The 19,336-nt window shown below is 37.3% G+C and overlaps 1 long non-coding RNA gene across 3 annotated transcripts in view; it reads left to right on the top strand.

Moving 5' to 3' along the window:
* The window catches only part of LOC132647211 (uncharacterized), a 363,873-nt gene that overhangs the window by 9,488 nt on the left and 335,049 nt on the right, over nt 1–19,336 (top strand). For all 3 annotated transcript variants that reach the window (XR_009585543.1, XR_009585544.1, XR_009585542.1), the window contains exons 5-6: nt 20–124; nt 3,403–3,877. This is a non-coding gene — a long non-coding RNA (uncharacterized LOC132647211). The remainder of the gene's footprint in view (nt 1–19; nt 125–3,402; nt 3,878–19,336) is intronic.

Here is a 19,336-nt window from a genome sequence, read left to right as displayed (position 1 = left end):
CTTTATAATGCTGATGAAGAGTCTCACCATGCTGGTGATGTTGATCTCAGATTCTGAGGAGGTGCTTCTTGACTGCATTCTGAGGAGCCTCTACTAAAGACAGAGACCCTACACCTAGCTGGTGGTATTGTAGATTGATGAGTTTTCTGCTTTTCATGTTCCGCTATTAGTTTCTTCCATGTAAATTCAATTGAAATCTTTTTTTAAACATATTTTTTAATTTTTATTTTTTACTATTAGTTACAGTTTGTTAACTTTGTATCCCTGCTGTATCCCACTCCCTCTTTCTCTCCCCATTCCACCCTCCCACCCTCATCTCCTCCCTGCCCCTTTTCAAGTCCACTGATAAGGGAGACCCTCCTCCCTTTACATTTGATACTGGTTTATCAGCTGTCTTCAGGACTGGCTCCAAAGTCGTCCTCTGTGGCCTAGCAAGGCTGCTCCTCTCTGGGGAGGGCAGGGCGGCAAAGAGCCTCCCATTGAGTTCATGTCAAAAGCAGTCCCTTTTCCCCTTATTAGGGTACCCACTTGGATACTGAGCTACCAAGGGCTACATCTGAGCAGGGGTTCTAGGTTTTATCCATGCATGGTCCTTGGTTGGAGAATCAGGACCCCTGTGTCCTGATATATTTGGGCATTTACCAATAACTCAAAGCTAGGAGATTTCTCCTGACTGGCTCTGGAGTTTGTTTTAGATAACCATGGCTTACGTTAGAAAATTTATCTTCCCAATTTTATGTATTTCACACACACAAATACACTATTTGTGTGTGTGTCTATGTGAGTGAGAGTTAAATATATAATTCAGGAAAAAAATATACATGATTACCTTGTCATTTTTTAATATCCTTACTGTTTTCATTTATTTTATAAAATTTACATCTCAATCACCATAGAATTGTTTTGTAAAAATATATATTCAGTAGGATATTTTATACTTCTTTGGTATTGGACTTGTCTAATGTAATCTAAAAATACTTCTGATTCTACTGATTGTGTTTTCAGTTTTACTAAGTTATATCAGGCTGGTGTGTTGTTTTTTTTTTGTTGTTGTTGTTTTTTACTTCTCTTTTTGATTTTGTTTTGTTTTCTTTTTGTCTATTATATGCGGTAGTTGTTGTTTTCTATTGTTACTTTATTGGCTTTTATGATCCATGACAATTATTACATTGAGAAACTCATGTAGCAGATGAGTATATTTTTTCATTATTATTATTAACAATTCATTCACTTTGCATCTCAGTTGTAGCCCCCTATCTCATCTCCTCCCAGTCCAAATCTCCCCCTCTTCCTTCCTTATCCCTCTTTTCTAGTCCACTAATAGATGGATATCTTTTTCTGTGTTCTTCAAATGCTGAGGTAGTCCTGTCTACTTCAGACATCCAGATGTTATTTCACAATAAGAGAAATGATTGTTTCTACTCAGCAGTCATTTTTTACTGAAGTCCTATAACAATCATATGATTTTGTTTATCATATTTCCTCATATATGTGGGTACACCCATGTAGTTACCTAGTTTTGGAAAAGGAGAATAAAGATTCCTCACTTGACCTGGAAAAACACATAATTACTCAGTAGAAAGGACTGTCAGATCCTCATATATAATGATGATTATAGTATGGGTTTGTTTTGTTTTTTTTCCCACTGCAGATGCTACACAGATACATATGTGCTGTCACCTGCATCACAGAGTGAAATGACCTAAACATTGTCAGTAAGAGGGCTCAGAGACCTCATACAGTACACACAAATCTCTGTCCCATGGCATCAGGGACACAGAGTATTGGGCGATAAGTTCCCAGTTAGATCACAGGACCCACTGATAGCATGAAATGTTTGAACAGCCATAGCCTGTAGAAGCCCACCCAGGAGACAAATTTGCAGAAGGATTTGAACACCAAATTGTTATTAATATGCTATATAGTTTGCCTGCTTGAGGAAAGTTATAAACAAATGGCTGGTACAGCGTATCTTCAGTAGATTGCAGAGGTCCAAGGGTTTAGAAAAATCATAGATCAAAACTGTGAAAACTAGATTTGTATTCTCATCAGCTTTTGTTAATCATTCAAAATCATGAGCAAACTGTTTTCTCTCAGTGTGTTTTTCTGGAAATACCAAAGCTCATTCTTGTTTCCAAGCCTCAAAGAAGAGTTTTTGACAGAACCATGGCCAGACTCCAAACTTTCTGATGACCAAGACGATTTTATCCGGTTGTGTCAGAAATTAAAGTGATCTTTGTGACCGCCATTCCTGAAACTGCACAAAACAGATTGAGCAAGGCAGCATTAGGCACAATTAGTGCTGTTTCATATTTCTAGTGTAGTGCAGATTTTGTTTATTTTTGTCTCTCTTTTTTTTTTTTTTTACACGGTTGCTGAATACACTCCAGCATGTGTATTCAGGTAGAAGTTGATTTTCTCTTTTTATTTTAAGTGAATATTTCATTCACAGAACCATCCTTGTTCTTGTGTATTATACATTTTATGTTTTATTAATTTTTCATACAGTATAATTTAATTAATCTTTCCCTCTCCTAACTCTGTCCAGATCCCTCTTATACTCCATAAACACATAATTTTGTATTATCCTTCTCTCTAAGAAAAAATGAAAACAAACAGGAAATATGACAAAACAAAATACACAAAATGAAAATGAAAACAAACAGGAAATTTAACAAAACAAAACACACAATCAACTAATTAATCAAACAAACAAAGAAACAAAACATTTATTTAATTTTGTTTTTGCCTACTACTCACGGAAATGAAACTAGCTGTGAATTGTGGTTGATATTCTCAGTAACTCCATATTAGAAACTCACTATATATAAAGAAGACCATTCCTCAGCTAGGCGTTCTACCAGGTAAACTTCCAGTAACAGGAGTAGGTTGAATCATGCTGTGTAATTGGTCAAAGAGTTTCCATACACCCCACATCAAACATAAATCAATATTACTAAAACTGTTATCCACATTTCTGATGGAAAGGCCTTCTTCCTAAATATATGACTTACTTATATAATCAAATATGGAGAAATGAAGTGTGTGCTCAAGAAGATACTTTATCTCTATTAGTTAGATTTCATGCTTCCTATTCTACATGCAACTAAAAGGTAGAAGTATTTGTCAATGCCATGCAGCTGCCTGCCACACTTTGAATTAGGATTGATTGTGATTTTTAATTATATCAACACCTCACCTTGTAATTCGTTATGAAAGGTGATGGAGGATATTTATCCATTTTGTGCTATACTTGTTTAAGGTGTTGGACCATTTTACTACTGACTGCCTTTCCTTTGAAAGGCTGGTTCTCCTACACGAGGCTTGTTGTATTAACAGATTATCATGTGTTCCTTGTAAGACCTGTGTTCTACTTATTGTTCCTCTGTTTTCCTTCCCTAGGTGATCCATTGCAAGGAAAGAACATGAGGTCAGGACTGTTGGATCAACTGACAATTTTTTTTAAAGACACTCCAAGTACACAATACTGAATGTATTTCTTTCTCTGATAATCCGAGAGCAGCAGAGAATTTCATTATACAGTATTACACATTTAGCATGAAAAGACCATACTCAGAGTAGTTATGATTTAGAAACTGGGATACTAATATCTTACTAGTTTCCATCTTATACGACACTTCCCTTTCAATGTGAGTCTAGCAGATGTATAAATTTTTCAGGTGATAATACTCTAACTAAGAATTATATGGAGGGTATTTATACGCAGACAGTGTGGACAGAGATGCCTAATTATGTAACTCATGGGTTGTATTTGACTTTCTTTAAGGAGCTGTGCACTAAAGAATAGTTGAAAAGAATGGATAATTTGATGGACCACGATGAGGAAGATTGAGGAAGCAGAGAAATGACATCAGTTGTGAGTACAATATAATCATTTTTCAGTAAAGGGTAAGTTGGTATTCAAATACATGTGGAAAGAGTATACACTGGTGACAACATAATTTATAATTGTAACATTCAAATAACCAGAAGGTATTAGTTGAATGATGTTATATTATTGATATTTCACTTAGGCATATTTAATCAATATAGGCCAGGATGTAATATTTGGGCTTTATGCACTTAGCCATGAAATTCCAACTCATAGACAGAAATGCATACATATATTCACCGTTTTGTCTATAATACATTTTGGCAATATAGTGTGTTTTCCCCAAAATAACTGAGTTTGTGGGTTATATCCTACTAAATTAAGTTTATAGTATCTATGTATAATTATTTTACTCAGTCCTAATATAGGAAAAGATCTACAATACTGTGTCTCTTGCTAAATCCTGGCTAAAACCCTCAAGGCAAGAAAGAAAGAAAAGAAAAGAAAAGAAAGAAAGAAAGAAAGAAAGAAAGAAAGAAAGAAAGAAAGAAAGAAAGAAAGAAAGAAAGAAAGGAAGGAAGGAAGGAAAGAAGGAAGAAAGAAAGAGAAAGAAAGGAGAGAAAAAAGTAAAAAAAAACTAGAACACAATTATATCCATTTAATCTTTTTGTAGCTTCTAATCTCATATCATCTATGTAGATTTTCAATGCCTTTTCCTTTGAGGTGAAACAGTCACACCTGTAAGAAGGAGGAAAGTTCAGGGCATTCAGACAACACAAACATTTTTGAGTTTTATGAGCACACTTTGAATAGTTATTAACATAGAATAATTGTGGAAAGTAGACTGCAGTGGAGCTGTCTGGTGTTAGGGTACTTGATCCCTTTGTCCCTTTTCTGAATCATCACCTACTCTGTGGTAAGTGTTTTAATGCAGCTGTCTTCATGTCACACATATCTGTTACTAAAAAACTACTCAGGTCAATTTATTGATCTAGACTTTGAATTTTTTGTTGTTCTTGTTCTATCATTTTTCACATTAATTCATATCTTCCAAGGAAATATTACTCGACAGGAGCATAAAGACAGAGTTATTTCTTCCTTTTAATAGGTGATAAACTTGTTTCAAGTTAAATATTATATACTGTTGTCTGTCCATTTTCATGCATATATAACATTGATAATTTTGTGTGTAATGTTAAAATTATGTCAGAACATTTTGGCCCCTGCATGTGTTTCATTTCCTGGAACATGTCTTGATGTTGTTTGTTTTTTTTTCTCCATTGGTTTCTTTTTTTAAAATTTATTTATTATTTTATTAATTACAGTTTATCCCAGAAACATAAGGACACACAGGATATATATATATATATATATATATATATATATATATATATATATATATACTTATAACTAGATATTAGACATATAATATCATACTAAACATATAAATATACTAAAAATTTGTATACCTAAAAAAGCTGTGCAAGGAGGAGGATCCTGGGTAAGATGCTCAGTCCTCATTCAGAAAGGCAAATGGGAAGAACATCGAAAGAGGAAGTAAACAGGGAATAGGATCCGAGTCTACTACAGAGTGTCTTGGGTAGACTCTACCCATCAGGGTATCAAAGCAGAGGCTGAGACCAATAGCCAAACTTTGGGCAGAGTGCAGGAATCTTATGAAAGAAGGGGGAGATAAAAAGATCTTGAGGAGACAGAAACTCCACAAGGAGAACAATTTAACCAAAAAATCTGGGCACAGGGGTCCTTTCTGAGACTTAGACTCCAACCAAGGACCATTCATAGAGATAACCTAGAACCCCTGCACACATGTAGCCCATGGCAGATCAGTGTCCAAGTAGGTTCCCTAGTAAAAGGAACAGGGAGTATCTCTGGCATGAACTCAGTGGCTGAGTTCATGTCAGGCTACCCGAGGGGGTGCAGTCTTACCAGGCCACAGAAGATAATATAGCCAGACTTGTTGAGAACTGATATACTAGGATCAGAGGGAAGGGGAGGAGGAGCTTCCATATCAGTAGACTTAGGGAGGGGCATGGGAGAAGATGAGGGAGGTAGGGTGTGATTGGGAAGGAATTAGGAAGGGGGCCACAGCTCAGATATAAAGTGAATAAACTGTAGTCTCCAGTGGTTTCTATTACAAATAGACTGGGAATGCTCCTTTCATTCACATTCAACCCCTTGTCTACTATTGTGGTTGTTGCACCTTCAATATAAGATTCTGGAACCTCCTTAGAGGATCAGAATTTGCTTCATATGTAAAAAATGTTAGTAAAAATTCCTGGAACATGCCTAGATTTGTTTTCTTTTCTCCATTGGTGTCTATTATAATTACTGGGCTTTTCCTGGCAGGGTGTTCCTTTCGGCCATGTTCAAGGCATCATTTGCTCTTACAGTCATGATACCTTCATGTAAGACTCTGGGACCTCCTTAGAGTTTCAGAATTTGTTTCAGATGTTAAAACAAAAAGTGCTGTCAATAGTTTCATAAATGCTATTGGAACATTAGTGATGGTCTCTTTTATAATTAATTAATTCACTCTCTATATCAATTACAGTCCCTTCCTTCCTCTACTCCTGATCCCACCTTACCTTTCATTTCTTCAATCTCCCTCCCCTATTCCTCAGAAAGGTGGAGTCCCCAATCACCAACCCATGCCAACTCATGAAGTCACATCAACACGGAGCCTGTCCTCTTTCCTTGTGCGTTGGGTAGGCAATTCCACCAGGAGGACATGATCAAAATGCAGGCAATAGAGTTTATGTTTGAGACAGTCCACATTCCCCTTACTAGGAAACCCACATGAAGCTCAAGCTGTGCACTGGCTACATCTGTGTAGGGAGCCTAGGTACATGCCATACATGTTCCTTGGTTGTGTGCTTGAGTCTATGTAAGCCATTCTGGGGCCTTTGGTTCTTCTGAGTCAGGCTCTAGTGAGCTCTGACCACCTGAACACCATCAAGCTTCACATATATTACTTTAATGTATTTGATTTATGATACGAAGTCTCAATGTGCTTCTCACTATGATTTGAATACCATTAATGAGGTTGTGCTTGCTCCTCAGGAACTCACATTGCAGATGTAGGCTACCACACTCACTTACTTATGATTTTGTAAGAGCAACTGTTTTTTTTTAACCTTCAGTTTTGAGTGTCAATTGCTTGTATATAAAGTACGTTGAAATTTTTGTATACCCTGCTAATTAACTGAAATTATTTTTGACCTAAAAATGTAAATATTTTTCTAGTTACAAGGTAATGTCCTTCATAAAAGTTTTAGATTATTTTTTTTTGCCATAGGATCAGATATTTTTAAAAATGCCCAAAGTTCATTTTCCCCATAACTACTATGAGGATGTCCTCTAGGACTATGTCCAATGCAAGGTGCCAACAGTGGATATCATTGATTTCTTCTTAAAACTGCAGAAATACTGGATCTTGACGTGTGTAACAGCCTCTTAAGCTTATGGGAATTTATTTTACTTTTTTTTTTTTTTAACCATGAAGATGTTAAGATGTTTAGGAGTTCTTAAAGACTTCTTGCTATGTGCTTTGAGATGACCATGTGGTCCTGTTTATTCTTGTAGTAAGGCAGTATGTTACAAGAAACATTTAAGTATGTCATACTAAATCTACATACTTTATTCAATTTCATTAGGCATATTATAAATTATTTTTTATGGACTGGATATTCTTAGAGATATTACCAAATGTATATCTTTCAAGTTTTCTTTATTTTTTCATATAATATTGCCCGTTTCAATTCCTCTGAAATTATCCTACTTCCATCCTACTTCCCCCCTTTCTCTCTGTTCAAGTATCACATATTTTCTAAAAGTTAAAATAAGGAAAATCAAATGAAACTAAGAAACAAACTAAACTTTATAAGACAAAAAACTACCCAAAAAAGCAAAAAGTATACACAAAATGCTAAAACAAAACATGGATTCCTTTCTGTGTTAACTAACTACTTGTGGTCAGAGTGCCTACCCTGGACTCAGTGACAATCCATTAGAGAAAACTTACGTCTTCTTTACCAGGAAGCACTCATTGCAAATTGCTTCACAATAGTTGTGGGACTGTATTTCAGCATCCCTTCTCAATGCAAGGATTTTTGTGTGGTTCAAACCTTTGAAGGTCTTATGTGTGCTTCCACAGTCTCACAATCTCTGTGCATTGCTATATTTATTTTTCTTGTTGTGTACAGAAGAGGATTTTTCCTTGGAGATATCTGTTACCTCTGACTTTTATAATCTATCTTCCCCCCTCTTCTGCACAGATCCATGAGTCTTGAGGAAGGAAGTTTGAGGAAGACTTCCCATTCAGGACTAAGTGATTCAAAATCTATTCACATTGTCCACTTTTGAGCCTATGGGTTATTTCTCAAATACTACAAAAATAAGCTTTTCTGACAAGGGTTAAGTGAGTCACTGCTCTATATCATTAAATATAATCTTATTCATATTTTCCTTTAGTAGAATAACAATATTAAGTTTAACACTAAGCATAGTACCTATCTAGTTTCAGATTCTTGGCCACTTTCACAGTATCATATACGGGTTCCAACTTAAGGAATGGCTCCTAAATCCAAATACGAGGTTGCTACCATAATATATATTATATATGTTTGGTAATATATATTAGCAAGCTTCTAAGCATTTTTGAAATGTTCATATAAAGTTAATGCATTTAGATTATTTCCACCCTTCTTTCACTTGAAGCTTCTTTCTTGTGACCTCCATTAGCTCCCAAATATTTCACCTATTCTCATACAACACAATCATATAATTTAACTACTAATTACCAAGTCCATTAGGTATTGCTTATATGTGTGTGTGCTTCAGGTTGATTTTTTTTTTTTTGAGACTTATAACTTATTAAGGGACTTTTCCCAGAAGAAATTTCATTCTCTCTTAATTACCTGTAGGTCTTCAGTTAACAGTGTGGTCTATAACATTTTTCCATTCACCTTCACACAAGAATTTGTACTGTCATTTTTAAATGTTCTTTAGGTGTTTCTATTATTAGAGATATTATTTGGGTGCAACTTGCCTGTCATAAATAGAAGGCACTTTATCACAACAGACATCTTATTTCTCTGGATCTTACATCCTTTCTGCTACCTCTTTCACAATTTCTCTAAATCTTACATGTAGAATGATTTTCCTCCTTCCTTCCTTCCTTCCTTCCTTCCTTCCTTCCTTCCTTCCTTCCTTCCTTCCTTTCTTCTTTCTATCTTTCTTCTTTTATCATTTTTGTGTTGTAACAGCGATTTATCAATTGGTGTTGGGAATACCACTTGCTTTTAATTCTTTGCATTTTGACTAATCGAGTAATTCTCTGCTGGTCTTCATCTACTTTGAAATGAAGCTGCTTTGTTGATGGTGAGAGTTACAAAAATCTCTGTGTAAAAAGACAGATATTTGAAATGTATATATTATACTGGTTCAAAAATGTAGCTGTGGTACACTTTCCTGTAGTATCCATAACCTCACCAGCTATGGACTGCTGTCTAGGTATACAGTCTCCAGATTTTTTTTTTTCTTGGCCATGACATAAGGCAGCTCAGTGTCCAAGTGGATTCCCTAGTAAGGGGAGTAAGGGCTGTCATGAACTAAGTCATCTGCAATTTAATTACCTCTCCTGGGGCATGCACCCTTACAGCCAACCCGGATGATACCTGATAAGCTAGGGTAAGTTAGAAAGGGAGGAGTTCCTCCCTATTAGTAGACTAAGGATGGGGCATAGAGGGAGAAGAGGGAAGGTAGGACTTGGAGGAGATGAGGGAAGGGCTATAGTCAGGATACAGAGTGAACATATAAATAAATAAATATATGAGTCTACTTTACTTACGAGAAATAGTGTCTTATTAAGGTGTAGCTTTGAAGCACCAAGCCTCCAATACCCTGGTAAAGATTAAGGGTTTGGAAATGATGACACTTAAGGAAAGATGGTCAAATCATGAAGTTTATGTAGAGGTTTTATAGTAGCGTTATCTGTAGTGTTTACATAAACATAGCATGGCGGTAAGAAATAGACCAAATGTAAAACTGAATGATATAGGTGACTCTCTTATCATTTTTATATTGCTATAAATTTAAAAAGCTGACTTATTCGAAAGTAGATTTTACGCACTTTATGTTTTTGACCAATATATGTGCCAGGTGTTCCATGGAATGTCCACCAGTCTCCTGTGCTTCTCTTGTTCTACTACATATTTGGGGCTCAGGGTGGGAAGAACACAGACACTTTCCTCTTTCCTAAGATTTTAGTCTAGCATTCAGAAAAATAAAATTGAAACTTGAAGATGATCTCAGGAGAAACCTTCAGAGAATAGGAACAAAACTATTAAACATTTTTATACAGGGGGTAACTTTGTGGCTCTTACATAACATTCAGTGTGTTACTTTTCCTTTCTAGATGAAAATATGCAGGGCAGTGAGGTGGCTTAGTTAGCTATATATTTGCCTTACAGATATGAGCACGTAACATTTCTTCGTAGAATACGTATGGAAAAATCACACGTGTTGTGCGTTGTGAGCTACCAATCCCAGGTCATGAATGGAAGAGAAAGATTTTTGTTTGCTCTTCCAGCCTAGACTGCTTGGCATATCCTAGTCTACTGACAGAACAGTTGAATACATGAACTCCCAACAGCTAAGAGTGCATGCAAAAGATTGGCATCAGTTCAAGCCAGAAAATATTCCACTATAGGTGGGGAAGGGACTTAAAAATTTCCACTCCTATCTGACTATCTATTGGCATTAGATGGGCTGTGGGGTATAGGTGAGTAATTTCTCTTCATAGATGTTTGTCTTGAGAGGATAGTTGTTCTCTAGTAGATCCTTCTACACCTGTGCACATGCAGACAGCAAGAAATCAACTCATTTAGAATAAAGAAGAATGAGATAGACAGAGAGACCGAGAGAGACACAGAGACAGAGAGGTAGAGACAGAGATTGAGAGAACAAAAATTTGAGATAGAATATTGATAGGAAGGGTAGTGGAGGAATTTTAAAAACATTACAGATTGACATTGAATAAAATATTTTAATTGAAAATATTTTTCATACAATGTTTTGTGATCATGGCTTCCATCTCACCTCCTCCAAATCCTCCTTACCTCTCAACCCACCTAAATCTTTGCTTAACTTCATCTTTCAAAAACTGGCAGGAACAGATGTTTGTGCCTTATACTTCCTTGGTGTGTAAAAAATATTATTTTAAAATTAAAGAAAATGATGACACGAATGATTCTATGAAGTTGAGGTTCTTATTGTAGATATTATGGAGAGCACAGGCAGCGGCACCTGGGATGGTCCAGCCTGATTAATGCCATGAGAGGAAAGAGAGGGCAGGAGAGAGCAAGAGAGGATGAAAGAGGGACCTGAAGCAAAGAGGTTAGGAACTAGCTAGGATACCAGTAGACCAAGAGTCTGGTGTAACCAAAATGGTTATGTTGTATAGGAATCAGAGAAACTGGGGCAAGTGAAAACAAAATCAGTTCTGGGATTGAGGGTTTGGGATAGGAACAGGGTATATCAGCCAGAATGTCTCTGAAATAGGTCCTGGTGCTGTGAGAAACTAGCCTGAAGTGTGTACTTTGATATGTGATATGTGAATAGACACTTCGCATATTAGCCATTTGTTCCTTTTTGGAGACCTAACACTATTCAGTACAATTACACCTCTAGATTACGCAGGGCTTCTTCTCTCTCCTGAAAAAATGTTATAGGTGGGCATTATTTGTACACCCAGAATCTCACCAGCATTCTGATGTGGTAAATGGCAGGCAAGAGTTGGAACTAAAGTCACCATACAGAGAAGAGTCACTGTGATGTCCCAGGGAATCAGCCTACACACCAGATACAGCATTATAGAGCAGGATGTCACTTGACTTTTGTCCTGAGCAGGGCAGAATATCAGGATTCAGATCAACCAGTGCAATCACTGGTGGTAAATTAAGATATTTTTCCATAAAAGATGTATTACCTCTTCCATGCTATTGTACTCAAAACTGATGTGTAGAAAAATAATTGGTGCAAATATTCTACCTATTATCTGTATAACATTTTATTCTATCTAAACTGCATAGTACTAATCTTTTTAGAGAGAGGTACTGATATTTTCAGAGAAGGACCCATGACATATATAGTTGTAACTGCAAACATTATCTTTCAGGGTGAAAAGCAGAAGACGTTAAAAACTTGGATTTTTTCAGTTAGATTGCTATATTATGAGCACTTGTAATTTTCTTTCTAGGTTTTGGATTCTCGTGGTTAAACAGAATGTATAGTGTTTAGTTTCACTTTTCTATTTTCCCTGACACAATTTTTCCACTTTAGAAACAATCATCTCAGCCTCCCTCTTTCATTTTCTAAAGAAGTAGAAAGTCTCCAGAAGTGAAAAGCTATTATATAGTGAGAGAATGGCAATGATCATATGTGCATAATCTACCATGGATCCTGATGATCCTTGATACTAGAAACATTTTCTCTCTGCTTAGATACTTCTCTCCTTGATGGCTTTAGGTCTTCTCTTAGTGATGATCCACCTTTTATTTATACAAGTGCTACTGGTTCAATCCTAGAACCTTTATCCTCACAACTGTGTAATGAAATGTGAGTGGGACTTTGCAGCCAGTCCTGAAAATACCTGACAAAAGGTAGTCATATGAAAGGGGAGGAGGTCCTCCCCTATCAGTGGACTTGGAAAGGGGCAGGGAGGAGATGAGGGAGGGAGGGTGGGATTGGGGAGGGAATGAGGGATACAGCTGGGATACAGAATTAACAAAATGTAACTAATGAGAAAAATAAAATTTAAAAAAATGAAAGAAAAAAAGATGAGAAAAAAATGTGATTCATGGGGAAAAAAAAGCAGGTCATGTTGAAAAGCATGTAGAAAAGTGAGCAAATACCTATAACCTGAATGCAGGTTGAGCACATCTTTGAAACTCTACTGGATGAGTTTGAAAGAACCAGTGAGTTCCATGTAACTAGTTTGTTTGTTCTTTGGCCTTACACTCAATGCCAAGACATAGGTGTGAATTTCACATAGGCAGCAGTTGGCTATTGGAAAGTCCTCCAAACTACACATTTGGGGAACAGGCATGACTCTGATGAGCAATAAATACTAACCTTTGCTAAGGACACCACTTAGATTTTACTAATAATGGACAAACAATCATAATCGTTTCCTTTCAATTTCTGATAATTACCATGTTGCACATACATAAACATACAATTTACGGCTTGAGAAATGTAGCTATACTAGTTTTAGAATATCATCCCATCTTGGCTTGTAGACTATTTCTCTCCGATCATAGAAGAGCAAGCAGGTTTTAGAGACTGCCATATGATTATCCAGCCCATTACTCACATCTATTTTTTACAGTTTTACTCAGTGAACAGGTGATTAGAGTTTGTATTCCAGGTAAAATCTAAGTTGGGTGCCTTCACTTATGTAGCTTAAGGAAAGCTGTAATCTTTTCTGGGAACACATTCTGGTGCATTGTTTGAATAAGATGACCCAAAGTTTGGTATTTAACCTGTTATCTATTCAATGTAATGAAGCAGAATAACATCATTAATTTCCAATGTTTATATTGAGGGATTAGTAAATTGATTTGTTCTTTGGAGCTTATGAAAAATGTGAGATATAGTTTAAATTTTTCTCCAATGAAAGAGTCTTTGGCTCACTTGTGGTAGTTGAGAGAACACCAAACCAGGAGTTTGAGTTTGAGTTCAGGAAGTCAGTGATATTTTTCTTGATATATGGAATGAGACAAATAACTGAAATGAAGAGGCATGAGTGAGAAATAATTGCATAGGAAAATTTTACATTGTTGTTTGTCTCTATGGCACTTGAGGGAATGTTACCAGGATTGGTAGAGTAAGCCTTGGGGATAGCCTAGCTGGGGCATAATTCTTAGGAACAGTTGTCAAAGCAACATAGCTACTTCTGCATGCAATGTGAAGTGTATACTGCTGTGAATTGGCAGGTAGGAGAGAGACTGTATGTGTAAGGAAGGGTTTTAGCAAAACAGAGATATGAAGATGGGAGTTGGTATTGACTTCTGACATAGTGAGATAAATGGTGGTATTGGATTTTTTTAATGGTTAGGGGGATAGTAGGAGAAGAGGGCACAGAATACATCAGTAATGTACAGCACTGCCACGAATCCTCAAACCTGGGACCAATGGAATCAGCGATGTAGTAATTAGGGAGCAAGTGTCTATGGAAAAGCAAAATGATATTATTTGAGTCCTCAGTTAGATACAGAGAAGGGAGGAAATCAATGAGGCAGTAGCATTTAGACATCAGTCTTATTTTTGTTCAGGTATGTTTGTCAGTGTTATCCAAATATAATATAGAAAAGCCTGGAATTATGAAAAATTAAAAAGACTCTTGTTTAACCTCACTTGTGTGCCTTTGGCCTGTGAGCACACAGAATCAGTTTCAAGGCTGTGGAAACAGATAAATTGAGCAATATAATTATTTATTCCTTCTGGAGCCAAGAGAGATAGAAACTGAAGTCACAAAAGGGATATTAGTCTCAGATAGACCCATGAGAGGCAATATAGATACTTATATTTCATCAGTGAAGTCCTGAGGGACTTCAGAAGCTAGAGGACAGTAGAGGTGGAGCCGGCAATTCTGAGAGAACTAAGGATAAGTAAGGCTATGTATGAGGCCCGGTTGATTAGGGCTTCCAATACTGTGCCCATAGAAAAAGTCTGAGACTCTCAAGGACATTTAGTATCTTTGCTGAGCCCTTTGATTAGCAAAATATGTAAAAGATTGAGAGCCCTTGGGAGAATCATGTGACATATACCAGCATAAAAAGAGAGTCAATGAAGTGGTAATGCAGCCTGGAGAAAAATAAATGGGTAAACAGAGAAAGAGGTCTATCTTGTATACTGAAAGGCAAAGTTGTCAAGATTTTTTTGTTAAGCCATGTTTTCTAATGAAAAAAAAAATACTGAAACAAAGCACAATTCTTTGGTAAAATTTTTCTGGGACACTTGTAAGCCTTATGAAAACTTTACAAATAGAATCCTTGAGAAAGCACTATAGGTGAAGACAATCAAGTCTATCCTTCAGGTAGGCAATTGTTCTTCTGAATTAGTGAGGTTTTCTCTGTTTTCAGTAAAAAAGTATGTAGGGGAGTGGATGATTTGCACAGCCTAGGATTCAACAGCAGCCACGTGAGCTGGGTGGACAGGCACTATCTACTGCCACAGCCAAAGTGCCAAGCACGAAACTCTGAGAGCCCAGGTCATATACAAATGTCATTTACTCGTGTACTATATTTTTTGTAATTAGGAAAGGCATGCTAGTGAGAAAGTAGTATTAATGTTACTATTTTATGTACTTATGCATATTCTTGCTTAAAAGAATCTCCCATCACCCCCCTTGAATGACTGTATCACTATAACATCTTATGTTGGAGCTTTTATAGTTTTGAAAAATTATTGCTAGATGATCTGCTGGACTCTCTGAAAAAGTTTTACAGCACTAAACCATGAGATGTCAGTGTGGAGAATTGGTGGAAAAGATGATAAGAAGCCTTTCACAGAGTTGAATCTGAAAGTGAGAATATCTATCTATCTATCTATCTATCTATCTATCTATCTATCTATCTATCTATCTATCTGTGTGTGTGTGTAGTTTTCCATCACTTGATCATGGTATTATATTTACTGATAAATGTTTATAATTGCAAGAATTAAAGTGGTAAGTGTATGTTTTGTTAGTGGATGTTTTCTTTGTTATGCAAAATGAGGAATTGATTATTAAATTATATAGATATTTTTCTTGTCTTTCTTTTTATATTTTATTTCAGTTTATTTACTTCACATCCCAAGGGTGACCCCTCCTTCCTCTCCTCCCAATTCGCCTCTTTACCTCCTTCTCCCTACCTCTTCATCTTTCTCCCCAGATAAGAGGAGCCCACCTGAGGATGTACTCAGGACTGAGCATATCCTCATCCCTTGAGGCCGGGCAAGGCAAGGAGAATTGTTCTAAAAGCAGGCAAGAGAGTCCATGTTAGAAACCGCCCCCTCCTCCACTTATCAAGCACCCCATATGAAGACCAAGCCACCCATCAGCCACCTATGTGCAGGGTGTGTAGGTCCAGATCATAGAGGCTTCCTAGTTCATGTCTCAGTCTCAGTAATACCCTATGGGACTAGGTTAGTTGTCTCTGTTTGTCTTCTTGTGAGGCTCCTGTCCCCTCCACATCCTTCCATTTTCCCCCTAGCACTTCCACAGGAACTCTGGAGTTCAGCCTCATGCTTGGTGCAAGTCCCAGGATCTGTTTAAATCTGCTGCTGGCTGGAACCTCCCAGACTACACTCAAGTTAGGCTCATGTCTGCAAGCATAGCAATGCATCATTAACAGAGTCAGCTTTCTACCATGGGGTGGGTCTCATGTTGGGCCAGTTATTGGTTCTACATTCCTTCAATCTTTTCTTCCTCTTTATCCCTCTACTTCATGTAGGCAGGGTAATTTTAAATTTTTGTTTTATTTTTAATATAATTTTTTATTTACTACAATTTATTCACTTTGTATCTCAGCTATAGCTCCACCTTCATCCCCTCCCAATTCTGCCCTTCCTCCCTCAGGGTAATTTTTGAATCAAAGATTTTGTGTGTGGGTTGTTTCTCCCATTAGTCCTGCCTGACTAGGCAGTGGTCACTTCATCTTCATGTCCTCCCTTTTAGGAGTCTCAGGTAGAGTCACACCCATATCCTTCCAGGAGCCTACCCCATCACAGGCTTCCAGCTTGACAAAGAGATGCCCCCCACCTCAGTTTCCCTTCATGTTCCTAGCCCTCTCACTTCCCACCCCTGTTCTCCCCACGTCTGAGCCTCACACTAGTTTCCCTCCCCATTCCATCTCTTGCTCAGGTTCCTCTCTTCATCTACTTCTGTCTATTCTATTTCCATTTCTGAGTGACATTCTGGCACCTTCCCTTGGGTCCCCCTTGTTGCTTAGCTTCCTTAGGTCGGTGGATATAATTTTTATATATAACATAATTACCATTAGAAAACATTACCAGCAATTTGTACAGATATGTGGCTAATTTCTTTATTTTGCATTGTGAGTTCATTCAGTCCTTACATTACACCAAGAATCAGACACTTTCTCCCCCATTGCCTCATTCTCAATCTTGGATGAATTAAAGAATTAGTAGAAGAACTTTGAGGGTGCTGCTTTTGTTCCCATATTCTTTCTTCACATGATCCAGGTTAGTCCATTTTCTCTTTTGTGAATGTATTTTATTTGTAGTTGCTAGTACATATATACTTGATTTTATTGATTTTTTTAAAAATGTTTCTACCTCCCTTGTAACCCCTCAACCCTAGGCAGGAAAAAAAAAATGATAGAAGGGAAAGGGTACATAGATGTCTGTAAACTTAGTTCCAGCTAGTTAGGGTCATAAGATTTTTTTGGAAAAATACCAGTCTCAGTCATATGGATATCTAGCAGTCCAGCAACAACAAATGGCAAATGCAGCAGGAAGAACAAGCAGCCTTCTTCCTCTACCATTTGTCTCCTTCAAGCCCTGGTACAGTCTCTCTGTGGGCTCTCATATTTTTACCCTCTCTGAGTCCTCAGAATTAAACTGCTTTCAGCTGGGAAAGACCACACATCTGTCTGAGAACATGAGGCAATGATTACCTGTAGATAAACTAAAGCAGGCCCATATGCAACACTTGAGATAAAAAAAAAAAAAACAACAACATATTTACCCTGACTAAAATGCTCAATCCCCATCCTGAAAGGCAAAGAGGAAGGGCATCAGAAGAAGAAGAAAACAGGAAATAAGCTAGAAACCCACCACGGAGGGCCTCAGCAGATGCTGAGACTTATGGCTACCTGTGGGGCAGTGTGCATGGAATCTTATGTAAGAAGTGGGAAATAGTAAGATTTGGAGAGGACAGGAACTCTACAAGGAGAGCAACAGAAAAAGAAATTTGAACACAGGGGTCTTCCCAGAGACTCATACTCCAACCAAGTACTCTGCATGGAGATACCCTATACCCTGTACAGATGTAGCCCATGGCAGTTTAATGTCCAAGTGGGTTACATAGTAATGGGAAGAGGGACTGCCTCTGACATAATGTGATTGGCCTGCTCTTTGTTCACCTGCCCCTGAGGGGGGAGCAGCCTTACCATGCCACAGAAGATGACAATGCAGCCACTCCTGATGAGATGTGATAGACTAAGATCAGAAGGAAAGAGAAGAGGACATCCCCTATCAGTGGACTTGGGGAGGGCCATGCATGAAGAAGGGGGAGTGAGGGTGGGGTTGAGAGGGGAGGAGAGAGGGGTTAATGGGGGGATACAAAGTGAATAAAGTGTAATTAATAAAAATAAAAAACCTATTTACATAACATAACTGAATTGTTAAAGAAACCAAAACTTCTACAACTCTTTATCAAATTTGAAGCAATTTCCAGAATTAGCGCCTCTGTATTCACTACACTGTTAAAGAAGCTCATAAAATCATTAGTTTGGAATGGCTTCTTCCACATGCCTCATTTATATAAATGGTAAATAATTTTATATTAGTTCCAGCTGTTCTTTTGAGCCACTGGCAGCCCCTGGCAGGAAAGTTCCAGCCTTGTAGCTTTCCAAAGTCATCATCGTTGCTCATTTGTGTTTCTTGATGATGCCACTGCCTGAATTTGATCTATAAACCCGATAAACCCATTGGCTCACCAATCAGAAGTTTAGTGGAATGACTATTAAAATTTTATGGATTCCTTGTCCTGTATGAATGAACCTTTCTTCATGTTTCTCTAGGAAAAGAAAAATAGCAGGAAAGTATGTCTAGGTACAGTTTAATTATTTTATCTTTTCATGGTGTCCTTGATTTCTTGTGTATTTTGTGTTTGGAACTTTTCTGATTTTATTTATTTTATTTTATTTTTTGAGAGAAGTATCAGTTTCTGCGAGTGTATCTTTAGCACCAGAGATTCTTTCTTCCATCTCTTGTATTCTGTTGGTGATGATTACCTTTGTGGTTCCTGATCTTTCTGTAAGTTCTCCATCTCCAGGGTCTTCTCAGTTTGTGTTTTCTTTATTGATTCTAATTCTGTTTTTATGCCTTGCACCATTTCCTTCATCTGTTTGAATGTTGATTCCTGTCTCTCTATGATGGTCTCTATTTTTTTGTTTATTTCCTCTCTACATGCAACTAATTGTATCTCTATTTGTACCTCAATTTTTTGGCTATATATGTCTGTGTTTCTTTGAGAATTTTGTTCATTTCCTCTTTCTTTGCCTCCACTTGGTTGGCCAAATCTTTGATAGATTTGTTCATTTCCTCTTTTTTTAATTTTTTTATTTAACTTCTATTAATTATACTTTATTCCTTTTGTATCCCCCCATAAGCCTCTCCCTCCTCCCCTCCCGGTCCCACCCTCCCCCCCTTTCTGCATGCATGCCTCTCCCCAAGTCCACTGATGGGGAGGTC

This window comes from Meriones unguiculatus, chromosome 14, assembly GCF_030254825.1.
Source record: "Meriones unguiculatus strain TT.TT164.6M chromosome 14, Bangor_MerUng_6.1, whole genome shotgun sequence".
NCBI classification, from domain to species: Eukaryota; Metazoa; Chordata; class Mammalia; order Rodentia; family Muridae; genus Meriones; species Meriones unguiculatus.
Note: the sequence above shows the minus strand (reverse complement) of the source record. Positions and strands in the feature narration are given on the sequence as shown.